This window comes from Thamnophis sirtalis, unplaced genomic scaffold (genome assembly GCF_051295495.1).
Source record: "Thamnophis sirtalis isolate CommonGarterSnake01/CBP01778 unplaced genomic scaffold, rThaSir2_p1.2 scaffold_3, whole genome shotgun sequence".
NCBI classification, from domain to species: Eukaryota; Metazoa; Chordata; class Lepidosauria; order Squamata; family Natricidae; genus Thamnophis; species Thamnophis sirtalis.
The window spans coordinates 164,011,314-164,034,344 of NW_028261383.1; the positions used below are offsets into that span (position 1 = coordinate 164,011,314).

Sequence of the window (23,031 nt, forward strand, 5' to 3'; positions counted from 1 at the left end):
CAGTGGCTCCATGCCACCGCACCAGCAATAATATCCACGCAGCGGGTGGGGGGTGGGGTTAACCCCTTGAGGGGCAGGACTGTATTAAATCTTTCTCCAGCACCGAGCTCACGGTGCTTTAATATTTATGAATCTTAGCAGCTTTGGGAACACAAGACCGGCAGTTTGTGTGCATAAGGGAGTGGGGAGGTAGTTTTCCCCCCCTTTGAAGTGCCTATTTTATCTCTGAGATGATGGACTCAGATGCTCACTTATGGCATTTGCAAGCAAGCTCTGTCTTACTTTTGTTAGAGTTTAAGTAACACCGGACTGAGATTTGTCTGAAGGAAGACATTTCCTGCTTCAGAAAAGGCCTTGCCTTTTCCTCATATCTGAAATGCCTAGTGGTGGCTACAGGGTGGTAATGAATCAGTAGGAAGCAAAAAGAACCTTTTAAATGTTCACTAGAAAACTTTGCCCACTAAAAATGGAATAATGCAATTATTCTAAACTTCTAACTGTCAGAGAATCTTTCCTCAATTTACCCAGGTTTTTTTTTGGGGGGGGGAGGGGGGAGAAAGGCAGATGGTTCCAGCAGAAGAACATTAGATATGCTCTCCAAAAACATGAAAATTGAACAGTAGCAGTCCCAAGTATTTAAAATATGTGATTTTGAGGGGGGGATGGTGACAGTGCTGGTGGTGTACCAAAAGAAAGACTCATAGACAATTTATTCAATAAATTGTATTAAATGTTAAAATTGGTTGCCCGTTTCTTCTAAGCACTTCTTTATTTGACACCCAATTTTGAAACATTCCTACGGACTGTAATTGTTTCTCTGATGTTAACAAATTCTGATATGAGTTTCCTTTAGACTATCTTTGGCCTATAGGGCGTGACTTTTGGTACACCATCATACACACATACACAATGCATCATATGTCTGTAATGAAGAGGGCTCCATACTGTAGTCTCTAAGTCAAGTCTCTAAAGATGATATCATGTTCAAACTCACAAATGATTCAAAAAAAGATAAGATGTGAAGGGTAGATAGATGTTCAAAAGTTAGATAAAACTGCTTTGGGGGGGCGGGGGAAGTAGTATAACAACTCTCACTGGAAATGTTTCTTGGATGAGAAGCGAAACGTCTTCAAAGAAAAATCAGAAAGTCCAGTTGCCTCTTGAAAAAGCACCTTTGGGACAACCATGACCTGGATGACTGAGAATCTCCATAGACAACTCTCACTGATCAGTTGTATAAACTTGATGGGACATCTAGAGGACCACAGATTCTGTGTCTCTGCCTAAGAGGAATCTGTGTGCTTCTATACATTGCTGAATTATAACTCCAAGTTTCCTTTATCCTAGGCCATGTTGGCTGGGAGGTCTAGTTTAACAGAGTCACCTCTTCATGGATCACTGTCTTGTCAGGTGAAGGGACTTGCACACCTCAAAGAAACTATGAGCTAAGCCATGCAGGGACACCCAAGACAGACAGGTCATAATGGAGATTTCTGATACTGGAGAAGAGATGACTACCCACTCCAGTATGCTGGCCAAGAACCCACCCACAGATGGTACCAAAAGGCTAAAAGATATGATGCCAGATAATGAGCTCCTCAGGTCAGAAACTGCAGAAGATAGTGGAGGGCACAGGGGTGGATCTGGCATGCTATGGTCCAAGGTGTTGCAAAGAGTCAGACACAACTTAGCACAACAACAACAACAACAAAGAATCCTGGGTTCCTTATTTTGGTCTAAATGAGATCATCCTAACAGTTACTGTAGTTCAGGTTTATTAGAATAGGTTGCAGAGAAATAAGTGTTTGGGATAGGAGAAAAAACATCTCTAGTTTCCTGAAGGAGTCCCAGCAAAAATCAGCTGCCACAAAAATCAGACCTAGTAAAAAGATAAATAATTGATTCATCAAAAGGGAGGGAAAATACAACCATTAAATTGCAGAGAAAGTAGGAATATGCTTTTTCCCCCTCCATCTCTCATAATGGGAAAATAAAGAGAAAATGGGCACAAATTAAATGACGGGACTTTTTTCCCCTATCAGTTATAAAGATTACTACATAATGGGCAAAGAAATAGAAAATAGAATAGAGAAAAATAGGATTGATAGATTCATGAAGAATATACTAGCAATAACTACAGTCATATTTTCGTATAACTGCTTTTAAACTCATTGAATTCAGTACTCAACACATTTTGATGTGGAAATGTTGTCCCGGTACTTGTCATTTGTTTGGTATTTGACGTGCAAGCTAGAACTTGTTGGGGTCAGTTGCCTCACAACTCACTATCCTTTCCAGCCAAAACAAAGGGTCATGCATTAGTCATGTGATAGTTCTTGCCCTGTGCACATTCCCTTGCAGTATTATTTTAGCTTCTGTGATCAATTGGTGTATTTTTGTGCGTTAAATTTATTTACATTATTCCTATGGGAGGGAATTGTTTGGTACTCACCATTTTTGGTACTCGTTGTGCCTCCTAGACCCAATTAACGAGTACCAAGTACTATTGTACTAGCCATGAAGGTTCAATTTGGGTGTAGAGTGCAGAGATTAACAATTTGACTGAACTGTTGTTTCCATGTCTCGCTTGTTGGTTTCTCATAAGTATCTAATCTGGACTGATCCAAGAGGATTTGCATTGGCTGTTCTCAAGTTCATCTCTTATTTTTTCCAAGGGTCTCTTCTCTGGCAGTGGAGCTAAAATCATACAACATAGTCTAAAGCAGCATTTCTCAATCTGTTGCTATCCAGATTTATTAGTGTGAAACTCATGGAAACACCTACATCATAACCAACAGCATGAAGTTGGGAATAAATGGCTAGAGAAAACTGAAACATAGGCAAGGGGACTGGAAGAAAAATGTAGAAGGTGTCAGCCCAGAAATCTGTTACTCGGGGGCTCAGATTTATCACAAATGGCCTATTAAATTTGGGGGAGTCCCTTTGGGTCTTTCTAGCTTGTATCTGTTTTGTTGTACAAGTTTAATTTTAACTGGATTTTCCTTGGTCCTTTAGTTTTAAAGTTGCTTGGGGCTTCTGTCCTGAAAATTAGGACAGATTCACTATGTTAAAGTGGTACATTGCTTACAATATATCTAAGTGAAAGTTGTGTGATATTAACTGGAGGGATCCAAACACTGAGCAAGATTGTTAAAGTAACCATGAGTCCCATCTTAGAGAGGACAATTCTATATTAAAACTTAGCTTAAACATTAAAAATTATAAGAAGAGAGGACTGGGAAAATCTTGAAACTTCAGAGAAGATTCTATAATAGAAAGACAGAGTTCAAACCCATTTTTGAATATATCCTCTCCTTAATGCAGTGGTTCTTAAAGTTGCCAAGTTTGGGAACCACTGCCTTAATGGGTTGTTCAATCCAAGCTCTTTAGAAGAAGAATACAAGAAGGAAATGCAGGAACTTCAAACCAACTTATTTATACTAAACACATAAATAGCATATTGAGTATATACACACGTCACCTGGTTACCTGCCTTTCTTTGTATTTCTAGTTCAATCCAGCAATTCTTTCTAAATTTGCCTCAATAAATGTGAATTATCATATAAATTTACCCATTTATTTAGCAATAGCAATAGCAATAGCAGTTAGACTTGTATACTGCTTCTTAGGGTTTTCAGCCCTCTCTAAGTGGTTTACAGAGTCAGCATATTGCCCTCAACAATCCGGGTCCTCATTTTACCCACCTCGGAAGGATGGAAGGCTGAGTCAACCTTGAGCCGGTGAGATTTGAACAGCCAAACTGCCGAACTGCAGTCAGCTGAAGTAGCCTGCAATGCTGCACTCTAACCACTGTGCCACCTCAGGCCTTTTTACATATTTTACATATTGGCTGCCTTAATGGATTCTTATTCAGCCAGGTTGGATTTGTTTAAGACAGGGGTCAGCAACCCACGGCTCTGGAGCTTCATCTGGCTCTTTCATCCCTCTCCTGCAGCTCCCTGTCACTCAAAATATGCGTCACAACCGCCAATGTGTGACACTTGCTGGCATGCGATTCATTGAGCTTTTATTCAGCCATGGATAAATCCAAGAAAAGTTTCAGAAGAAAACAGAACGTTGAATTCAACTAGATTTGCTAGTTTTGGGGCCTCTCAGGAAATAGTGAGTGTTAAGGGTTATGTGGCTCCCGGTGTTTTCTTTTCTGTGGAAAACGGGTCCAAATGGTTCTTTGAGTGTTTAAGGTTGCCGACCTCTGGTTTGAGAGAAATGCTGATGTATACCTGAATGACCACTGATAACCAGAATCCAACAATCAAGGATCACAGGGAAGGATATGTCTCTCTTTCAGCATAGTTTGAGACCTGTCTGCTCAATGATAGTGAAAAGAATCTGCCACAAAAGAAATTTAGGATTTAAGCAATTCTCAGGATTCACAAAGACTCTAGCAAGGCGATATCATTTGGGGGACAGGGGAATGGAACTAGACATAATCAGAATGGGAGATTTGCCTGTTAATCTTCTGGATCTTTTGGCAGAACAGCAATTTACAACTTTAATAATAGTGCCATATTTTCTTTACTCAGGTTGTGGGAACACCTTGTCTGCCTTGGTTGATTTTGAAATAAAAAATGCTCCTAAGCCTAGAGCACCACATGTGCCAAGGGTCCCATCTCCTGGCTACATTGTTAAAGGGCCAGATAGTTTGCTCTTGTGTATACTTTGAATTAGATGTTTTAATGTTCTCTGTTCTTTTAATTTTTTACTGTTTTTATTGTTTTTTAAAATATTTTAACTATAATATATGTTTTGAATTGTAAGCTGTCCAGAGCCATTTACTAAGATGGGTAGATATAGAAATCAATGAGTCAATCAATCAATCAATCAATCAATCAATCAATCAATCAAATAGACAGACAGACAAGCAAGATTACAATTGTATAGTACTTGGATATTTGATAATCAGAAAATCCCATGAATATGGCCAAAATGAAAAGATTTTTTTTAAAAAAATAGAAACACAATAGCAAACCATTTATGTACCAATGGCCAGGAGTTGAGTCTAAGGTGAAGAAAGTTTACTTCCATTTTTATTTATTCAATATATTTGAAATTCTTTTAATAATTCTGGTACTCATGAAGAATAAAAATGCTGTATAACAAAACCAATGGGAAATGGAATACAGATATTTCAATTATAGAGAGTATTCCTGTCTTTTCTAATTTGGTGGCCTAGCACAGTTATTGGGCTTCATCTCCTGTAATCTTCTAGATAGCTGATATGGAAACGTGGAATTAAACATGGTCATTTCAAGAGTCCAATCCAATCTACTGCTTAAAGCAAAGGTTTAAATAAATCATCCTTGCTAGATGGGTATCTAGTCTTTTCTGGGATTCATCTATTGAAGGGGAACACACCATCTTTCTAGATAATGAGTTCCACTACTAAGCTATTCCTACTGTTAAATCAAAAGCTACCTTCCTTCAACTTTAATTTGTTATTTTCTACCTTGATTTAGAAAATGAGGGATAAGTTTTTATCCTTTTTCTGTATGACATTCTCCCAATTTTCTTAAGGCTAAATTTTCCTTCCATCTCTTTTCATAGGCCTTATGTTCTATAAGTATAGGTATTTCTGAACCTATTCTAACGGAATCAAATCCTTCTTAAGATCTAGCTGTCAGAAATTGACACAATATCCAAGACAGAGTCAGATCAACACAGACATTGGATAGGACTGTTATGAAATCAAAAGGAAATGTTAATGATATTTTGCCTACTGGAATACAAGGGAGTCAATCGTATTTATTTAAGAGTTCTACTGCTACACACAATCTCAGTTTTCCAAATCCCTGTTCTTTTGTAGCTTGATACCACCCATCATAAGGAGGAGATATCAACAGGTGAGGAGGGAGGAATGTGAAGGTTTGCAAATAAAGTTTTATGAGAGAAAAATGTGAGAGACAGAGCATCCATCCCCTGGTGTTTTGAACACATGCCAAAGTGCATACCCACTACTATAATTGGATCAATTCTTCATCCTCACAGGAGCTATCCCAGGTCCTGTAATTTTAAATTTTAAACTGCTTTCTTTAACAAACTCTTGTAATCCAATAACAGGTTCTTTTACTATTACTTCCCAATCTTCTATCTTCTGACAGAAAGAGAAAAAAGACTTATTTCAAGACAAAAAATACTAGGATAATTATGACCTCCTAAGTGAAATAACCAACAACTAATTCTAATTCTTCCCCAGAATATTCATTTATCACTGCAATCCATCAAAAAGATGGTATGATCCAGTGAAGGCTAGATTGTCCTGTACCAAAACAAAAGCTAGTTAATTCCATCACTAGCCAAAACAATTGTTTTAACCAGGTACCCTGCTGATGCGTCAGGCTGATAATATCTAGACTATCCAGCCAGCACAGCCATTGGCCGTAACAGCTGCAAGCAATCCTGGGATCGAGCCCCCTAATAGATCTGAGGAAAACTGGTTGGGAAATGTTGTTATAGGACTTTGTCTGTGTTACTTCACTGTGACATTAACAAGACAAGTTTGAGGGCTGGGGGGGGGTGGAGACTTTCCATTTGAAATCGTACTCCTCGCACTGCCATTGTTAGGAAGACTCTTGGAAATGAAAAGGCTTTATTGTTGTACTTCCAGGGTCCCTTCATTTCTTGCTCCTGGCCTGGCTTGCAATCTGGAAAGCGGCTTTAAACCTTCCACTTCAATATTTAAGGCAGCTGAGGACGGCTTTTGGAGCTCAGCGCTCAGTAAACAAACCTTCTCTTAAGCCAGGACTGCTTCATTTTGACTAAACCCTAACTAAACAAGGCGGCTTCATGAAGCAGAGACTCAACAGCCTTTGAGGTGGCCTCAGGTCCAGCTTCATTAACACCTTTTAATCCCACTGGCCAATTTTGTATTCTCTAAATTATCCTTCCCAGGCTCAAACGTGGCCTCCCCAGGCTGTTGCAACAAGGCAAAGAACTCTGCAAGAATGTTTTGCTCCTCCCAAGCACTTGAGAAAGTTTTTTCCTATTTGGGTACGAGGAAAAGGGGTCTGTTTTCCTGACTGGGGCAGCTACTATAAGAGTTTGTGAGGATCAGCACCGATGAATTTAAAAAAAAGGAGGGGAAAGAAGCCCGAGAGTCCCAAAACAAAGCTTGCACTGCTGATTTGTTTTATGGGAGGGGAAAGCTGTCCTCGAATCTGCTTTTCTGATAGACAAAAAACTTCATGCTGTAACACCCACGTTACACCTATCCTCCGCGAGCTGCACTGGTTACCGATCGGTCTCCGGATACGCTTCAAAGTGCTAGTCGTAACTTATAAAGCCCTTCATGGTATTGGACCTGGGTACTTGAGAGACCGCCTGCTGCCAATTACCTCCCAAAGACCCATTAGATCACACAGGGTCGGCCTCCTCTGGGTTCTGTCCACCAGCCAATGCCATCTGGCTACCACCTGGGGGAGGGCCTTCTCTGTGGCAGCTCCAGCCCTTTGGAATGAACTCCCCACATAGATTCGGACCCTCACTTCTCTCCAGACCTTCTGGAAAGCCGTTAAAACCTGGCTGTGCCAGCAGGCCTGGGGTGGATGAGTTCCCCTCCCCTCTCGACCTGTGTGGCTGTGTGATTCTTGGTTATTTTAATCACTTGTGTTGTGTTCTATGTTCCCTTTCCCCCTTTGAGTTGTTCACCACCCTGAGTCCCTCCCGGAAAAGGGCGGCATACAAATAAAATTAATCTGAATCTGAATCTGTTAAAATAGTAGTCCAGCTCTTAACTGGAGGAAGGTGTCACACTGTTCTTTGTAGACAGTGCCATTAGCAATGAGGGAGAAGAGAGACAAACGTCCTTTGAGCACATCACTGGCTACCCTCTTCTCTAGTGTTGGACTCCTTGGTTATTTAAACCAGGGGTCTCCAACCTTGGCAACTTTAAGCTTGGTGGACTTCAACTCCCAGAATTTTGCTGGCTGGAGAATTCTGGGAATTGAAGTCCACCAGGCTTAATTGGAGACCTCTGATTTAAAGGAAAGGCAAACCCCATGTAGAGTGAATCATAAACTGGATATTTAAAATAATACTGTTGTCCAGATCATCACAGGCCTATTCACATCCAGAGCCCAGGATTCTTCCTCTCCTTCATTTGGAAGATGAATTGTATTCCAGCACAGATAAGGAAACGGCTGCTTCTGCTATGTCTCAAAATGGACATAGTAGCTCAAAAAGTTATTCAATAAGCTGCAATTGACCAGCTTCATATACCATGATGATTAAGCTCCCCAAAAGCCCCCTTCTTATTCAACATCCCGTATCTTATAATCTGAATTTTCAGTTGAATGTGACTTCTTATTCTCATGGTAAAAAGTATTATAGGTAGTTAAACTAAAGTATTAGAAACCAACTAAACTACTGTATATTTTAGCCTAGATTGTTCTGCAAATCCAATTCCTGTGGTGGTTAATTTCTTGCCAATTTAGAAAGCTCATTGAGTAAAACCATGGTCAATTTATCTATGGGGAAAATGGATTATGCTAATGTGAGAAATATATGAAAATACTTAATATTGGCAAAAGTGTCAGATCTTTCCACAAAGCAATAGTTGAGAATCTATATTCATTAGCATGAAACTTAAGCTCAAGATAAAATCTAGTGAATTCCAATTGTCTTCCATGACAGCAACTTTGTTTATTTTCTTATACACAACAAGGAGAAAAATAGTATAAATGTATGGAATATGGAAAGAGTTTCAGAGTGGATAGGGAGATTACTTTATAGAAAGGGATCCATACAGGATATAAACCATATAAATGCTGGGAAGCATTTCAAACAGAGCAGTCAATTGACTTCTCATAAAAGATTCCATATAAATGTTTAGAGCATAGAGTGGTTTTAGAATTGGAATATGTTGGTTTTGGTTATGCTGCATTGTGGTAGGTTCTGTGTATTTTGTTATTGGTTCTCTTGTTGTTATGTTTTTAGCTTATGTAAAGTCACCTAGCGCCACTGTGTACAACTTGAGTGGTGAAAGAAATCAGTTAAATAATAATAACAACAACAACAGCAATAACCTCTCATAATTTCCTAGTGTCATCATGGCTAACTGTAATTTTCCTCTCATAACTATTATCTATCCCCGTTTGGGCTGGGAAGTTGAAAAGTATCTTGGAGAAGTACCAGCAAATTACATTGCCAAGAAAATTATATGGATCTAGCCAGGAAGTCACCAGAAGTCAAACTCAACTTGGAGAGTTGACTGTATCCTGCTTTTGTTCTCTGGATGCTGGCGGTGAAATGATACAGTTGCTTCAAAGAGCTGCCAAACATATCTGGAAAGATCTGGAAGGATCTGTTTCCATTCTGAAGCACCCTTTTTCTTTTAAATCCAAGACTTCTACAGCCCTAATACATAGTAGTTTCCCCATTTAATTTTATCCTAGAAAAATCTTTTAAGGAAAGTAAAACTGAGTTATGATGATTGGTCCAAAGTGCATTATGTGCTTTAATTGATATGACTGAATTTCCCATGGGTTTAACCTTTATAGCACCTTCCTTCCTTCCTTCCTTCCTTCCTTCGTTCCTTCCTTCCTTTTCTCTCCTTCTTTCTCTCTTTCTTCCGATGGTGAAATTGCACTATTTCACTTCACTGTTCTAAATGTCATATCAACTTAGAAATCAAATCCTTCTTCTCCTCCTGTGACAAAAGAAGCTGTGTTGAAGTTCTTCAGGAACCGTTAACACCCTTTGTCCAAATCCAGCAGCAAGCAATAATATAAGCAGCAGTCACAAAAAGAAAACCATGAATCATGCGATTACAAATTCTTCAATGGGATTGACCTGGGACTAAATCAGAGGATTTGGGGCACATAGAACAACCCTTGCTGGATAATCCAGTAGAAACTTGTGTGAATCCCAGGTTGTAACGCCACTTCCAATAATCATAGAAAAGCAATGTTTTAACAGCCCACAAAGTCTTAGCTCTGGATAGCCTAAAATGGCAGTTGTTCCATCTCACAGGTAATACACAGACTCCCTAAGTTATCGTGTCTGTCAATCTGGCCCCAATAATATACCAGTTTTCAATCCACTGGTGGCTAACAGAGCAGCCGCCGGTTCCCATAGCAACCTAAACAATATTACCCAGGCTTAAACGGATTCGGACGATATTAAAAAAGCAGCCTCTTTAGGAATTCCTGGAGCTGAGAATTTTAATTTTGCGTAATGCGAGCTGACACTGTGTTTATGAGACACTCGCTGACTGTTTTCTTCAATTAGTGCAAAGAGGAGCGGATTTGTTTTCGAGGCTTAAGGGGGAAAGCATTATTGAGTTATGGATAGAGGCAGGTCACCCTGTCACTGCCATCAATTCCATAAGATGTAAATTCAGGGGAGATTTCTAGCGAATGCTGAGGTTTTTTGAGTCCCACAAAGATAACTATAGTACCTCATTCGTACAAGGGGAAGAAGAAGTCATGGACGGGCTGATTTCTGGGCAAACTTCAACTGTGAAGTGAGGTAACTTCCCTGGTACTCTCTGAGCTGGCTTGTCTTCTTGCAGACATTTCATTACCAAAACATCATCAGTGTCATATAGGTAACATCATCAATAGCACTCATGATATTACCTAATTCGGGTAATGAAACATATGCAAGAAAACAACCAAGCTCAGGGAGCACCAAGAACAGGGGGGGGGGGGTGTCTACCGGTTTGGACGAACCGTTAGAAGCCGAGGTGGTGCAGTGGTTAGGGTGCAGTACTGAAGGCCACTACAGCTGACTGTTATCTGCAGTTCAGCGGTTCTAATCTCACCGGCTCAAGGTTAACTCAGCCTTCCATCCTTCCCAGGTGGGTGAAATGAGGACCCAGACTGTGGGGGCGATATGCTGACTCTGTAAACCGCTTAGAGAGGGCTGAAAGCCCTATAAAGCGGTATATAAGTCTAACTGCTATTGCTATTGCTATTGACTGCAAGGCGAGAGTGAACCGGTTCTCTGTTTCTGTGAAAGTGGGCCCACCCCACCCGCCGCCCCTCCTTTATTTCTGCTTCTGAAGCCCAGCTGATCAGCGGTAGCAGATTGAATTGCCACCCCTCAGCTGTTTCACTTGCTCCTTTCCTTGATTGGACTGCGGAAGTTCAATTTTTGCTAAACTGCACGTGCGTGTGAGAGCGAAGCGAGAGAGCACGTGCAAATCGTGCATGAAGTGAACCGGTTGCTCAGCGGGTGGGAACCCACCCCTGACCAAGAACCCCCTCATTTCAATCCTGAACTACAAACATTCTCTTTTATTAAATAACTTCCCCAAAGATGGTTCTTCCGGAGGGAAGATACACATAAGTGCCCACCCCCAAACTCCAAAAGCCAGTAAGCTTCATTCAGTATTCGAGGAAGTGAAGTGCCCAGGCCTTCCATCCGTTCCCCATCCAGAAGATAGCGGTTCTGATTTTCACAGAGTAGAAAGAATCTGGCAAGGGTAAGGAGACGATAATAGCTGGCCTCTCAAGCAGGTGGCAACAAAGCAGTCGCATTTTCTCTTTCTGTCTGCTGTGGGATCCCCTGGCTCTTTGCAGCCCAGGTATGGTAGGCTTCCTGATTGGGTGGTTGAAATAAAACTACTCTCCTGGGCAGACCAATAGGACGGCAGCCTGTGGTTGGACTGAAGCGATGCAGGCTACCGTTCCAAAGCCCAAATGGATCACTTCAAAGTTCTGCAAAGCAAGGAGGTCTTTAAATAGCAATAGCAATAGCAGTTAGACTTATATACCGCTTCATAGGGCTTTCAGCCCTCTCTAAGCGGTTTACAGAGTCAGCATATTGCCCCCACAGTCTGGGTCCTCATTTTACCCACCTCGGAAGGATGGAAGGCTGAGTCAACCCTGAGCCGGTGAGATTTGAACAGCCGAACTGCAGAACTGCAGTCAGCTGAAGCAGCCTGCAGTGCTGCATTTAACCACTGCGCCACCTCGGCTCTCTCAATCTCTCCTGTTTCTATCTTATGCCAGTATGCTAGCTGGGTGTTTGCTTGCGCGGGCTGAATGCCCAGAAAATAGGCAGAGGAATGGGTGGCAAACTAACTTTGAATTCTCTCTGTAACGATTGATTTTGTAAAGCTTCCCAAAACATATACGGTTGGTTCTTAACTTATGTCCATAGTGGAACCCCAAATTTCTGTTGCTAAGCAAGGTGGCTGTTGAGGAAGTTGTGCTCCATTGTACAACCTTTTTTTCCATAGTTGTTAAGAGAAGCACTGCAGCTGTTTAGTGAATCAGGCAGTCATTAAGCAAATCTAGCTTCCCTTATTGCAGGGGGTGTCAAACTAGATTTCATTGAGGACCGCATCAGGGTTGTGTTTGACCTCAGGCAGATGGGGGGGGGGAGACATTGAATGTTTGAATGTTTGAATGTTTATTTTATTTATATGCCGCCCTTTTCCCCCGAAGGGGACTCAGGGCGGCTCACAACTCAAACCAGGGAAGGGGTGATACAGACAAAATTAAAAAACGACACAAAACAATGCATAATTTAAAACACACGATAGTCATACTATTCGAGACGGGGGCAACGGTTCTTTAGCCCCAGGCCTGTCGGAACAGCCAGGTTTTAAGGGCTATGCGGAAGGCCTGGAGGGTGGTGAGGGTTCGAATCTCCACGGGGAGTTCGTTCCAGAGGGTCGGAGCAGCCACAGAGAAGGCTCTTCTCCGGGTAGTCGCCAGTCGACACTGGCCAGCGGATGGAATTCGGAGGAGGCCTCATCTGTGGGATTAGGGTGGGCATGGCCAGCTTGACGTCACTCGTGTCGGGGGTGCCTCTGCCAGTGAAAAGGGGCTCCTGAACTCCATTTTCAGATACCACGGCCTCCTGAAACCCTCTACCAATGAAAACAGAAGTCAGGAGGGCCACACACAGAAGTTTGGAAGTTTATTGACATTTGTATGCCGCCCACTACCTAGGGACCCTCCCTAGCTCCGCTTTCACTGGCAGAAATACTGTGGGCCGGTCCTTCACTGTTTCCAGGGCAGGCCTGGGGCCAGATCTAAGTACCACGTGGGACAGATCCAGGCCCCGGGGCCTTGAGTTTGACACCCCTGCCCTATTCACTTTGCTTTTGGAAGCTGGCTGAGGTTAAAAATAGTGATTCCATGACCCCGGAGTGCTGCAACCACAGTAAATGCCTGCCGGTTGCCAAGCACCCAGGTTTTATGATTTATAGTTCACTTTATTATCATTGCACATGGTACAATGAAATGAAATGCCGTCTTCAGTGTATATTACAATTATAAAAATAAAAACACAAACGTACATCCTTTACATTCTACATAATTGATCTATTATAATTAATCATATGGTCATAGGGATGCTATAAAAGGCTCGGTCATAAGTCACTTTTTCAGTGCTGTTTTAACTTCAAACAGTCACTAAGTGAATGGGGGCAAGTTAAGGACTACCTCAACTTACTGTACACAGTCAAGAAGATATTGCACTGATTTTGAAGCAGCCAGAGTAGTAGTAGTAGAGTGGCATTGTGGTTAATCCTTTCCTTTCCTGCCTCTCTTTTCCTTCCGAGTTCTTATTAAAGCTGTTCTTACAGTTCGCTACTTCTCTGGTGGCAGTTTTCTGAAATGGAGACAGATTTGTAAAATAAATAAATAAATCTACATATTCATTTATGCATAATATTTAATTAATTAGTTATTTTACCTCATGTATATAGCCATGTATCTCACTGAAGACTCTGGACGATGTACAAGAAAGCTGAGACAATCGTGTACCATATGATTTCTTCTATGTCCATAGTCAATAGCTGAGGGAGAGATTTTTGTGCCATGAAATTATGCCTGCAAAAATATGGATTACAAAGTGGCAGTAAAGAGTTTTATATATCTTACTACCGCCATGTAGTGTTCACTTGGATTTTGCAGTTCAGATGGCATAGGGATATGTAGCAGAAAAAATTATTTCTCTCTCTCTCTCTCTCTCTCTCTCTCTCTCTCTCTCTCTCTCTCTCTCTCTCTCTCTCTCTCTGTGTGTGTGTGTGAGAGAGAGAGAGAGAGAGAGGGGGGGGAGGAGAGAGAGAGATGTTGAGTTATTGTTGCCTCCTGACAACTGCCAAGCCCTTACAATTTTCTTGCCAAGATTAGAAAACTGATTTGCCCTTGCCTCCTTCCTAGGGCTGAGAATAAATGATTGACCCAAAAATCACTCACCTGGCTTTGTTCTTAAAGCTGGACTAGAACTCACGGTCTTCTGATTTCTAGCCTTGTGCCTCAACCACTACTACTCCAAGCTGGTTGTCATAGCTGTATTTTAATCAGTCTTATGTTTCGGCTGAATTTGTTTTAGTTCTTTTAATTTTTTTTTTACATAAGTTTATTTCATTTATACATGTTTTGTGTATTGGTATTTTGACTTGTGAGTCACTGAGAGTCACGTATGGGAGAGGGGCAACCATAGAAATTAAACTCAATAAGTACGAACAATATTTATATCTGAGTAACCGTTGGCATATTCTTCCTTTGGCTTCATTCCTGAAGTCACATTTCCATTTGTCCTCCCTGCCCCTACCCCACTTATGCTGAGGCAACCAGATTTGGGTTGCTGAACTCCAGAGAAGCAGTTGTATGGACTATATAGCAATAGCAATAGCAATAGCAATAGCAATAGCAGTTAGACTTATATACCGCTTCATAGGGCTTTCAGCCCTCTCTAAGCGGTTTAGAGTCAGCATATTGGGTTCCACCACAAAACCGCGGAGTACAAAATCGCGCTCGACGAAAGCACGCATTTGACGTCATCACAGCGCGACGAAAACATCGCGCTGTGATCGAAAAATGTAAAAATAAAGCGAAAACCTTACCCTAACCCAGTGATGGCGAACCTATGACACGCGTGTCAGTGCTGACACGCGTAGCCATTTGGGGTGACACGCACAGGATTTCATGCGATTCATCCTCGGCTCCTGCACAGCCGCCGAGGATGAAAGAATCTGTGCTGGAGGAACGGGGGGGACGTGTGATCTCCCCCGCCCACACTCACTTACTGTATCGCCGCCGCCCCTTTCTGAGCGCAGGGGCTGCTGGTAAGGCGTGCGTGCCGTGCGCACACACGTCATCAGCGCGGCGAGGGAGGACCAGCAGGAGAGGAGCGTGGGAACAGTGCGCGCCTCTCTCCAGTCAGGCCGGCACAGAGAGTCTACTCCTGGGACTGTCGGTTACGACCGCACCACAGCAGGGAACAGCGGAGTGCCAACGGGAACTGTGAGCGCCATTAGCAGCAACTATAAATTGCGCAAAATTATGTTTTTGTCGAAGTGACACACAACGCGAGTTATGCTCGATTTTTTGCCGATTTTTGACACACCACGCCAAAAAGGTTGCCCATCACTGCCCTAACCCAAACCTAAACCTAAATCTAACCCTAAACCTAACCCTTAACCTAACCCTAAATCTAACCCTAAACCTAACCGTTAACGTAACGCTAAACATAACCCTAACGCTCTAAACCTAACCCTAACCCTTAACCTAACCCTAACCCTAACCCTAAACCTAACCCTTACCTTTATGTGAATCGGCTTGCTTTAATTTTAATTTTATTTCAATTTTTATTTTTTTTGTCACGCTGTGATGACATCACATGCGCGCTTTCGTCGAGCGCGATTTTGTCCTCCGCGGTTTTGACGGGTCACGGCATATTGCCCCCAACAATCCGGGTCCTCATTTTACCCACCTCAGAAGGATGGAAGGCTGAGTCAACCCGAGCCGGTGAGATTTGAACAGCCGAACTGCAGAACTGCAGTCAGCTGAAGTAGCCTGCAGTGTCTATGTCCAGATCTGTAAAGATGTGGTGGCTCAGTAGCTAAGACACTGAGCTTGTCGATCGAAAGGTTTCCAATTCGGCAATTTGAATCCCTACCGCCATGTAACGGAGTGAGCTCCTGTTACTTGTCCCACCTTCTGCCAACCTAGCAGTTTGAAAGCATGTAAAAATGCAAATAGAAAAATAGAAACCACCTTTGGTGGGAAGCTAATAGCGTTCTGTGCGCCTTTGGCGTTTAGTCATACGGGCCACATGACCACAGAGACATATTCGGACAGCGCTGGCTCTTCGGCTTTGAAACGGAGATGAGCAGCGCCCCCCAGAGTCATGAACGATTAGCACACATGTGCGAGGAGAACCTTTACCTTTATGTCCAGATCTGGTAGCCTTAATTATGCTTAAATACAGGAAGCAAGCTCAGCTTAAGAGATAGTTAGATAATTTGTAGCTTTGATACCATAATATTAAACTTTCTGATTTGAAGAGTATATTTAGGTTCAAGTTAAGCATCTCAGGTAATGTTCTCCAACCTCCTTCATGCATGCTGGACTAGAGTTCCCAAAATTCTTCAGTCAATATGGATGTCAGTTGCAACTTCTGCTAATTTCAAGTTCAACACATTTATAAAGGTATCAACTGAGAATAGTAGAAGGTGTAGTCCATGAATGTAATGAGAAAAGGTGGAGAATGATCTCTACCTTTTCAAATAATGCATAGGGACTTATGAAATACTAATTTTCACCTACTATTCCTTGGAAAAAAATTTAAAGAAGCAGAGCAGAAAAAATATTCTGTTCCAACTAGTTCCTTCCTGTACCAAATATTTATGTTCCAAAAATGGATATTCACTCCTTGCTTACAGTCTGCTATGGTCAATGTTCTTCAGACCTGAAGCATTTTCTCATTTTACCTAATTGGAAGAAATAGCTAATTATGCATGTGAGCTTCATTTAAAAAAAAAAAAAGATTGACCAAACAGGTCTCCATGGATAAGAAAACCAATATATCCTGCAGGAAACAATATGTTGTATATTCTTGATTTCTTGGAATAGCATGTTTCATAACATACTATTTTTCTCTGCATATCATGAACATTTAATGCAGGAAAAGACGCTAATAATGATTCCCCATGTATTCCTCAAAAGGCACATTACAATGAACTTCTAAAAACTGTCTCTGTTACATCTACCAACAAAAGTGGGCCTAGTGTCTTACATATTTTTGGTTTCAGTTTAAAAAGGCTAAACCAGGTGCAGCTTGAGTACAAAGTGAGTATCGAAAATATGTTTTAAAAAATCTCATTTTTTTTAAAAAAAAAAAGGGGGGGTTCCATGTGGAGCAATTAACTCTTTGAAGACAATTGATGAAGATATGAATGCCAATTCATTCAGAAGCCAAAAGTGGTAGGCTGCACAAACAGATATATTGAGGTTAACTTTACCTACCAAACAGTGGGGGGGTTCTGGATCCCGTTGCAACTGGTACAGTGCAATGGGGCCTGGCGGCCCGTGGCACGACAAAACCGCACTCGACTAAAGCGCGCCCGATTAAACCGTGTCGCTGACGTCATCAACAGGGCGACAACAGCGAGCGCGGAGAAAGAAGGGCGCTTTAAATAGCGCTTTGAAAGCAAGCCAATTCAAGTTAAGGTAAGGGTTAGCTTTAGGGTTAGCTTTAGGGTCAGCTTTAGGGTTAGGTTAAGGGTTAGGGTTAGGTTAAGGGTTAGGGTTAGGTTTAGGGTTAGGTTTAGGGTTAGGTTAAGGGTTAGGTTTAGGATTAGGTTTAGGGGGGGTTAGGCTTAGGGGTTAATTTTAGGTTTAGCGTTTACAGCGTGCTTCTGTCTCTGCGCTGTTGTCGCCCTGTGATGACATCAGCTACGCGGTTTCGTCGAGCGCGCTTTAGTCGAACGCTGTTTTGTGGTGGGACCCTGGCGGCCACCTCATAAACCTGCACAGCATGCACACGCACTCACACACACATGCGCAGCACGCACACAGCACACGTATGCATCCTTATCTCCTGCGACACTCCAGCTGCTCAGCGGAGCATCGTGCAGGCACCGTACGCTGCGCATGCGTGCGCAGCTGGCCCGTTTCCTTCAAATACAGGTAAGGAATGAGGGCGGTGGGTGGAGCTGGAGCACCGTACTGGAACAGTATCCGGTGCTCCCGTTAGGCACCGGTACACCCGTACCGGAGCGTACCTCCTGCAACCCACCACTGCTACCAATGTAAAATATACTGTATTTAAATGACTGGTTATTGCTGAGGAGAAAAGAGAAAATTGTGTGGTTCTGGCTTGTGTTTTGGTTGAAAGATAAGCGATACTGAATTGTTTTTGTTTTGTGTCTGCCCTGTAAGAGTTTCTGAGCTATTGGGAGTCGGGATTACTTTATCTGAATCATGACAAAGTGGAATTTCATCAATAGTATCTCTAAGGGCTTATATTTTTCCCATCATTCAGTTATGTTCTGTTGAAAAAATGGGTGTATCCATGATACTCCAAATGTTGCTGAACTACATTTCCCAGCGTTCTTTTCATATTGGCCGATGCTACTGTTATTTCTGGTTCATCCACATCTGAAGGGCCACGTGTTCCACCCACCAGTTTAATGTTTTCATCTTCGCTAGCAAACTTGATGGAGAAGGCAGTTGGCAGATGCCCAGGAGATATGGATGGAAAAACAAGAGATTAGCTTAGACACAGAAATAAATCACTGACATTGAGCCTGGAAGTTGGTACTAACTTCAAAGAACTTCTCTGCCACTAAAACTTTGAGATTATTGTCTGGACAATTTTATTTTTGAACAAAATTTGTCATCGCTGTTGCATCCAAAGTTCACTACAAAGGAATGCTCACATGTTGGTGTTTCTTTTCTACATCATTTATATAGCTGCCCACCTTTCAGAGCTGAAAGATATATCTACATAATTCTCAACATTGTCCTCCAAACTCTTTTATAAAGTTCTGGTAATTTGTACTGGCTACAGTTCTGCAGAATTGCAATTGCAAAGAGGAAAGGATGATTTAGAGTTATGTGTGGACATGGATGTTACATTCGTTGGCATGTTCTTAAATCAGATTCATGCTCTGAATCAACTTTTGTACTCTGAAACTGTACATATTATGACCTCTAAGAATTCCCCTGGGCCAACATACAATAGCCAGTAGCATTTATCTGCCACCTCTGACTACTTGCAAACGAACATTGTTTGTTTTTGTTGTTTGTTTGTTGTTTATTGTTTTATTGATCTTGTATGCCGCCCACTCCCGAAGGACTCCGGGCGGCTTACAATAAAACAAGGGAGGGGGGTAAAACACAAGACAACATATTAAAATATACAACAGTCACAATTTCCGAGGGGCTGGATATTTCGAAAGCCCCCCGGCCTGCTGGAGCAGCCAGGACTTAACGGCTTTGCGGAAGGCCGGGAGGGTAATAAGGGTCGGGATCTCCACGGGGAGGTCGTTCCAAAGGGCTGGAACTGCGACAGAGAAGGCTCTCCCCCGGGGAGTCACCAGCCGACATTGGCTGGCAGATGGAATCCAGAGAAGACCTAACCTGTGTGATCTAATCGGTCTATGGGAGGTAATCGGCAGGAGGCGGTCTCTCAGGTACCCAGGTCCAATGCCATGAAGGGCTTAATATTTGCCAACTTCTGACAATCGACATGCAATAGGAGTGACATTCTGAGGAACAAATTTGACTTAGTTCTAAGAGTGCACTGTCCACTTTATACCCAGCTTTATTTATTTCTTTAGTTGTTTGTCAAACATGTACAAGATAGAAGATATGAATATGAACATGGACATGTACAAAAGAAATGAATACAAATAAATGGGGATAGTAAGACAGGGACAGTAGGCACGCTGGTGTGCTTATGCACGCCCCCTTTACGGACCTCTTAGGAATGGGGTGAGGTCCACAGTAGACAATTTAAGGTTGAAGCTGTGAGGGTTAGAGCTTGTAACAATGGAGTCAGATAGAGCATTCCAGGCAGTAACCACTCTGTTGCTGAAGTCGTATTTTCTGCAATCAAGTTTGGAGCGGTTTACCTTGAGTATTTGTGGTTAAAACATCTGTACATACTTGTTGGGAAAAAAATCATAAAGCAGTTTATAATTAAATTCAAACAATTAGATATTGATAAAAGCATATTAAAATGTTATGTAAAACATACAAAACAAAATCATAGTAAAATAAAATAATAACAGAGTAGGAGCAGGGTTTGTTTTGTTTTTTTTAATTAAATGTTACTGCAGCATTTCCCCCTGGGAAAAGTACTGGATTCTGAAGTCAGATTTTGAAATGACATATGGAGATCAAAATCCCAGTTTCAAAATGCACCCACTTTCTCTTTTCCACCAAAAGTTTATTTTGTCTCCTCTTCCACATGCATCTTATTATATTTCTATTCTGCTTCCCTCCCCCCCCCCCCAGGTATTCAGGGAAGGGTGTGTTAGGAATATAATCTAACGGTTGGGTTGGCAATATATAAATCATGTAACAATGTTGTACCTGTTTCTTTAAATCATGCTGTAAAATGTGATTGGCTGCTGTTTTTCCTCAATCGGCCATAAGAGGGAGCCAGAATGACTGTTAGCTCTCTGTTTGTTGGATGCTGAGCTGATCTGATCTGAGTGTTTTGAAAGCTGGCTGTTAGAAAGTGAGGAGAGCTATTGTAAGTTTGGCAACTGCTAGCAAACTTTGAGTACTGAACTGATTATATGATACTGGACTATGTTATTTGGATTATCCCTTAACTGAAAGACATTGATGACTGACTGTCTTAGCCGTGTATGACTTGGACTGTTTGATGGACTCTGATACCTCTATTTTAGTAAAAGCCTATTTAAACTGCAGTGTCTCTGTATGCTGGTTTGTGTGTTCTCCAACACAACTCTCACAACGTTTCTCTGAACGCACTCGTTCTCCCAACGGGGAGCTTACTGTGAAGTTATCATCCAGCCCTCTCCCAGAAAAAATGAAATATCCTAGGAAATATTGAAAAGGCAGAATGTTTCTCTGGATGTGAAAAGAAGCATGTTTTAAAAGACAGAATAGTTGCCTGTAGCTTCCTGCCTACCCCCACTTTTGTCAATAGGCCCATTAAGACTAGCCAGGCTAGCCCACTTTACATAATAAAGACTTCACCAGGAGCTACAGAAAGGCATGATAATATACTCAACTGACCACAAGGCATCTGAGAACTCATCATAGCCTAGAGAGTAGCCCCCTACATGGCCCCATGGGAGTCTGACAACCAATCAGAATACATTTCTTACACAGGAACAGGAAACAGAGAGGTGGGACTAAACAGGGTATAAAAAGCCTAGCAAGCCCCTTCCTCAGCCTTCTCTTCTTCTCCACCTACATTGAAGCATGTGATCACCTTTTCTGGTCAGGGCTCAAGCCATGTAGCCCTGTCCAACAATAAACCATCTTTCCAAGCAGCCTCCATGTCTCCAGTGTCTTCTTCCCCACTTGGAGCTGAACCCAGAAGGACATTTCTTTTAACATTACCTAACACTGTGTGTGGTTTTTCTCTCCTTTCTCCACTTCATTCTCAGAATAACTCAGCAGAGATGGAGAGGAGATGGTCTGTGACCATCTCTGGCGAGTTTGCTGGCTGTGTGGGAATTTGAACCCCGATCACCCTGGCCGACGCTCTCTTTCCAAAAGTGCTTTTAATTTGCTCTGGCTGTTTGTTTGCCTGTCTGCCCGCCTCACACCTAGGTGCCTCCTCCTTTCTCAGCCGCAATAAATCCAAGAAAGAAAACGAGCAGGCATCTTGTCTCGTCTCTTTCTCTCTCTCTCTCTCTCTCTCTCTCTCTCTCTCTCTCTCTCTCTCTCTGGCCGTCGGAACAGCCCCAGCCTATTCAAGCAGGAGTGTAAATCCAAGCGGAGAGCATTAGGCAGGGATGAGCCCGCCCTGGTAAATCCTCCCCATTCCGCGCTCAGCAAGAGTTTGCTAGGAGGATTAACCCACGTCTTGTTCTCAATCCCGGTTTATGAGTTTCCCCGCTGGCTGGGAGGATCCTGTGTGTTTAAACAACAGGCTAATTAATCCTCATTTTATTACTTTCTCTTGTCAAGTGGCTAAAGAGAAGCTGTCAGCTCGCTGAGCCGCCCCACTCGCGTTTGTTTAGCTCCCAAATTACTTCATCAGAACCATCTGCTGCAAACGTCTTGGCTGGAGTTATTGATTTCTCTATTCAAATGCCTCGCTATGCCAGGAGGCGAAGACATTAAAAGAAAATTTTAGGGTCATGGATCCAGGACAGTGCTGTTTGTTATTTATGTCAGGGAAGGAATGCCTCTCAAAGTGACAGGTGGAGTTATGGACAGAATCGGAGTTAGAGAAGCAGGCAAATTCTTCAGGAATTCTCCGATTTGGGGGGGGGGGAGTAAAGTATTTAAATTACAGGAAGAATAAATAAAACACAATCGGGAAAATACTTTGGAAAGGCACCTTTTATCAATTATGAGCTGTCTCTGTTTTATTTTTATTTTTTTTTCAACGAGGCATGCCATACTTCTTTCTATTCAACATTGCTTTGATTTTACTTTTTTAAAAAAAAAAAATCCACATCCCATCTGATCCAAAGCTACTGAATAATAATGCAGTGTTTCTTCAACTAATGGCCGCAATGGTTTAAACCCATTTTAGTTTAGTAAAACTACGCCTTGATTATTCAAACGGCAAGTTTCAGCATCATTTGTGGTTGCTGTTATTGCTTTTTCTAGTTCAAAGGTGCATTTTCCAGGTGGCATTCTTTTCTGGCTGCAAAACTAAGGGAACAAATTTAAAATAATTTTACAGTAAGCCTCAACTACAAGTGATTGCAAGAAAATGTTCCAGGAACCTTTCAGGATGATAGGGTAGGAGGTAATTGCTAGATGCTGCCACCTAGCTGGACATGTGTTCAATTTTTAAAACCGAAGGAATTATAGTACATTGAGGGATGGTTTCTTAAAATTGTTCTCACTTCTAAGTTGACTTCAGGCTGAGATATTACATCTCCTTTCTTAGGCATAAGCTGCCTCAATATTTAACATATCTACTAACAGTGATCCTTGTGCTCTTTATGTTACAGTACAATCTGGGTGTTTTAAACTAATTGAGGTTGTAGAAGTTTGGCCGAATTAATATAGCTGAGTAGTAGAATGAACTCTGCCTGAGCTTAACGGTGGAATGAATTGAACTGAATTGCGGTGGACAAGAGAGAATCCCCTCTCAGTCCCA

At 42.0% G+C, this 23,031-nt stretch overlaps 1 protein-coding gene across 1 annotated transcript in view; it reads left to right on the forward strand.

Annotated features, from left to right (window-relative positions):
- LOC106545296 (LIM homeobox transcription factor 1-alpha) overlaps positions 1-23,031 on the forward strand; it is a 96,302-nt gene that overhangs the window by 60,145 nt on the left and 13,126 nt on the right. The window lies entirely within an intron of this gene.